This window comes from Dipodomys merriami, unplaced genomic scaffold, assembly GCF_024711535.1.
Source record: "Dipodomys merriami isolate MVZ:Mamm:240054 unplaced genomic scaffold, mDipMer1.0.p SCAF_8, whole genome shotgun sequence".
Taxonomy (NCBI): domain Eukaryota; kingdom Metazoa; phylum Chordata; class Mammalia; order Rodentia; family Heteromyidae; genus Dipodomys; species Dipodomys merriami.
The window spans coordinates 31319308-31324925 of NW_027206401.1; positions in this window are offsets into that span (position 1 = coordinate 31319308).

Below are 5618 nucleotides of genomic sequence, written 5' to 3' on the forward strand. Positions count from 1 at the left end.
CTCAAGTCTAATTAAACTCTTTAATATGTCCATATATATTGTGATTCTTTAGGAAGGTTTTTTTTTTTTTTTTTTTTTTTTAGATTGGGTGATTGGGAAATGAGGTGCTATTCAGGGAGGTAAAGAAGCCTGAAGCAGAAAATAATTTTGGGGGAAGATAACTTATATTTGGATGTTTAAAAAAATAATTTCTGCATTGGATATCCTGAGGGAGATGTGAGGTGGGCCATGAAAATGTGAGAAAGAAAAAGCTCCTAGCAGAGCTCCATTTTAACTTCTGTTTGTTGAACTTATGCCTATGACTTTGCTCAAAGAGAATATCCTGCTAGGGCCTAGAGTAACTAGTGTAAGCAGAATTTTCAGACACTAAAGCGCTCATGTTAAATCAAGTGTGAGAACCAGAGCTGGGGGCTGTGGCTCACAACTGTAATCTTAAATTACTCAGAAGGATGAGATAGGAGTATCACAGTTTGAAGTCAGCCTGGGTGGAAAAGTGTGTGACACTCTTATATTGAGTTAACCATCAAAAAGCCAGAAGTAGAGCTGTGGATCAAGTGGCACAGTGCTAGCCTTGAGTGGAAAAAAGCTAAGGGAGAGCATCTGGTCCTGATTTCAAGTCCCAGTACCAGCACGCACACACACACAAATGCTGTGGTGTCTTTTCTATAGGCTTCCACCAGAGGGCGGTGGTGCATCAAACTCAAATGAGACACTAGAAAAATTAAAGATTAGAAAGAAGAAAAAGAGGCTGTTGAGAGAGAGAGAGAGAGAGAGAGAGAGAGAGAGAGAGAGAGAGAGAGAGACAGAGACAGAGACAGAGACAGAGACAGAGACAGAGACAGAGACAGAGACAGAGACAGAGACAGACAGACAGAGAGAGAGAGACAGAGAGACAGAGAGAGACAGAGAGAGACAGAGAGAGACAGAGAGAGACAGAGAGTTTTTGAGAGTTACTATGGTCAACATTCTACATTTTATTTAAAGTATGTGAGGAATATATGAGTTTACATAGATTGGAAACACACTATATACATCACCCACAGTATGTCACAAATAATGTATTGATAAACTGGCTTCTTAAAAAGAAGAAATAAACAAAATAAGTGAAGGATGACACTTAGCATGGATAGCATTTCCTCCAATCTGTAGCGTTCTCATTTTTTGGGTAGCTAATTCTCACAGGCTAACTTTTGACTAATTTGTTACTTCACTTGGCATTTTCGATTCCTAAACTTCAACTTTGTAAGTCTGGAAGACTGGAGAGGCCTTCTTGGCTACCTGCCCTGATGTCATTGTCACTAATGACTAAATATTTGTTCCCTGGGTCTCTCAAAGGCTATTCATTTTGGTTGTTAGCTGCCAGTCTGACTGTATCTTAAAGTCATGTGGGAAATTTGAAGAAATTCTGATGGCAGTCTTGTGTTATTAAATCAGAATTTGGGGTGGGGGATGGGATGGAACTGCAGCACCAGTATTCATTCAAAGCTGCCTACTGGGCTCTACATCATGGTTGGGAACCATGGAACACTTTCCTTCCCCTTCTCTGAGGGTTCCTTGCTACCCTAACCACCCTCCTTACCTTCCTCTATCACTGCTTGGGTCACCAGAGCAAAGAGCTGATATGCTCACAGCGGCGTCCTTAGGCCCCCAGGATAAGGAAACATGTTTGAATTAACTCTCTCAAACTGGCTCTCCAGAAAAGTTGGAAATTACCTGGCTGGCTAGGTCAGGTGCTGAGAGACAAATGTCTGTCTGAAAGATGTGAGATAGAATACACAAATGGACAACAGCCAGACCAAATATGTCAATAGAGCTCTGATCCACAGCCTCCTGCCCAGGAAACCAATCCCCTTATCTACAATGAACAGCCCAGGAAGGCAGCCTGCTGTGTGTCAGACTTGCAGGACATCGATGGCTATCTCTGGTGGCCACCCAGAAGGCTGAACAGTGACTTCTCTAACATGGACACAAAATGATCAAGAAATGATGAATAACCAGTAGCTTTGCTAATTTTTGTTTCTTCTTCCTATGTTAGATTAACTGAAAAAAGCAAAATATGCACCCCTAACGGGACATATAGGATGTCTTACTTCGGGATAAGCCACCTATGGCTTTCCCATGCTAAAAGTTTCCAACTAGGGCATTTCTGAGCCTTTCCCCTTGTCTATACTAAAGCTTTCTCACATCTCTGCCTGCCTTTGAATAACTGCCAAATACAAATGAATATCTAACAGCAATCATTAAAGAAACAGTCTTTCATTTTTCCCATTTTTTCCATTGAGACATAAAAATCCATAAAAAACCCCAACATAAGAATAGAGAGAAAGAGATTTATTATAAAGGACAGGTTCTTATTATGGAGCCTGAGAAGTTCCATAATCTGCTGTCTTTGAGATGGAGGTCCAGGAGAGCTGGTGGTATAGCTCCTACTGAGTTTGAAGCCTGAGAACCTGAGTATGGCATTCTGGAGTGCTGACCATCTTAGAGCAGAAGACAGATGTCTCAGTTCAGGTAGACATGAAATTCACCCTTCTTTACCTTTCTATTCCATTCAGGTCCTTCCAATTGCCTGATAACTCCCACTTTGATGAGGCAGTCTACTGAACCCAGATTCAGATGCTAATATCTTCCAGAGATATCTTCACAAACACACAAATAATAACATGCTACTCACTATCTGGGCACCCTTTAGCTCAGTCAAGTGGGCACATAACATTCACCATCACAACTTCTTTATTTCCATAAATATTTCCTGCATATGTAAGTTGAGATCTTTCTCAGGGATCCGCCCTATTGCCCGAGAATAGACTATTTTCTACCCTCCTGTTTCCTCTTTCAGAACATCTTTTATTTTGTTTTTCCTGCTTATGTGGTGCTGAGGGATCGAACCCAGGGCCTCATGCATGCAAGGCAAATGCTGTACCACTGAGCCACCTTCCCAGCCCAAGAACATCTTTTATTATTGTTATTTCTTTCTGAATACAACTGATTTCTGTCTTAAATGCTTGCTTTCAAGTGTGTGGCTGTTGTGGTGAATGTGTGCCTGCTGTGCTGTGACCCAGGGGAGCGAGGTTGCTTTGTGGCACTGCCATTACCAGTGGGGTGCTTCTGCAGACAAAGGCTATGTACAATCTTTTGGGGTTTATTTGCTGAGGAAGAAATGAAAATGCACAGAAAGGCCAGAGCCCAGTTGGAAACAGTTGTATAGAAGATAAGCTATTAAAAAAAGTGACACGTATTCCTTGGATGGAATTGTATGCATTCAAATCAATTGATGTTTGAGCCAATTTACTCAATCAATTAACAGCTTTTAGGGAGATGGAGGGAAAGGATGGTGGGGCTGTGTCTGCTGGAAATGTAGTTCCTGGAACCTGTTCCATACTCTCCTAACTTGTCAAATATTTGAAATGAATGTGGTACTTAGTGGTTTTTTTTCTTGATTCCTTTTATATTTCTTCTTAAAGGAGTGAAGGATGGAGACACATTTGAAACCTGTTACTTCAAGGCATCTATCATTCACTAGAGGACAGCCAATTGAGATGTTTAAAGGGTGTCTTTTTTTTTTTTCTTGAAAAAATCCCAGCAGTTTGCTTCCAGGCCTAGAGGCTTTATTATCCTAAGTGACTTTGCTGCCTATAAAGTATAGCACTAAGTAGCCAAAGGGAATGAGTTAACTGGATCCCTTAAAAATATAACCAATGTTTCTTCAATTATTAGCAGGACAATTGACTTCCATCTGTTCAGGGCACTGCTGACCTGGCCTGAAGCCATGTTCTTACAACTCTAAGTCCCAGAGCCTGCTGCCCTTGAATGATCATTGCTACCCTTGTGTATGTCGTGCAGTATCTCCCCACTCCCGGACTTGTCCTGACTATACGGACTAAGGTCATCTAGCAATGAACTCAACTACTGCGGAGGCTGCTCCAAAGGGTCTGCTGTGCCCAGCCTTTTTCCTGGAAACCTTCTTGGACTTGGGGGTTCTACTCCAGGGGGAGTTTTCCCTCATCTCTTTGGTCATAGACAACTAGCATTTAGGTTTAGATTTGGTTGCTAATAACAGAAACCCTCTAAATATCTGCTTTTAAAAAGACATGTAATTTTCTGTGATATAAAAGAAGCCTGGATGTACGCAGCCTACGCCTGTGGCGGGGACTCCACGGCCGACTCAAGCTGTGTCTTTTCATACACTGTTGTCTCAAGGGTGTGGCTCTTTTGCTCAAGCTTCAAGAAAGCAGCAGAAGCTCCAGCCATCACTCGCATCATCACGTCCATTCCCCAAAGCAATGGATTCCAAGCCAGACACCAATGGCTCATGCTTGTAATCCTAGCTACTCAGGAGGCTCAAAGCCAGCCTGGGCAAGAAATGTCCAGGAGACTCTTATCTTCAATTAATCACCAGAAAACTGAAGTGGCGTTGTGGCTCAAGTGGTAGAGTGCTTGCCTTGAGCTGAAGAGCTGAGAGACAGTGGCTAGGTCCCAAGTTCAGGCCTCATGACTGACCAAAAAAAAAAAAAAAGAGAGAGAGAGAGAGAGAGAGAGAGAGAAAGAAAAGAAATGAATTCCAGTAGATTAACAGTTTTGCTTATTTATTTATTTATTTATTTATTTATTTATTTATTTATTTATTTATTTATTTATTTATTGGGTCTGGTCGTGGGGCCTGAACTTTGGGCCTGGATGCTGTCCCTCAGCTCTTCAGCTCAAGGCTAGCGCCCTACAACTTAAGTTACAGCACCACTTCCGGCTTTTTTCTTTTTGCTTATGTGGTGCTGGAGAATCGAACCCAGGGTCTCATGCATGCAAGGCAAGCACTCTACCACTGAGCCACCTTCCCAGCCCCACAGTTTTGCTTTTATATCATTGCATAGAATTTGAACTTAGGGTTACATTGAGATACAAGGAAGGAGGCAACGAAGTCTTCTGGCTTTGGTGATAATGTAAAATCCCAGCTTCTAGTCAGTTGAAAGGCTCAAACTATAAATTGATACAAGCCGGTCAGATTAAGAATTTGTACTGAAGAATTTCTGCAATTGTTTCTTGACGGTGGTAGGCCCTGGAGACAGGTAGGCAGCTGACTGACCAGGTGGCACAGGTTTATATAGAGGAAGCCAGGCAGGAGAAGAAGCAGAAATGGAAGACCACCATGGAGCCATGTATGTCCAGGGAGGTGTCCAGCAGGTCCTCAGATTGCCCTAGCTCTGAGCTCTGACTGGAGAGCCAATTCTAAATGCTTTGGAAACTTAATGTTAAGATGATAATGAAGAAGAAGAAGAAGAAGAAAAGGCCAGGTGCCCATGGCTCACACATGTAATCTGAGCTACTCAGGAGGCTGAGTTCTGAGGATTATAGTTTGAAGCTAACCTGGGCAGAAAAGTCCATCAGAATGCCCCCTCCCAACAACTGCTTTTTTTTCTTTGTTGTTGGTCCTGGGGGCTTGATCTCAGGGTCAGGGTGCAGTCTCTAAGTTTTTCTGCTCAAGGCTTGTGCTCTACCACTTTGAGGCACAGAACCACTTCTGGTTTTCTGGTGGTTAAATTGGCGATAAGAATCTAGCTTAGTGGTAGAGTGATTGCCTAGCATACATGAAGCCCTGGATTTGATTCCTCAATACCACATAA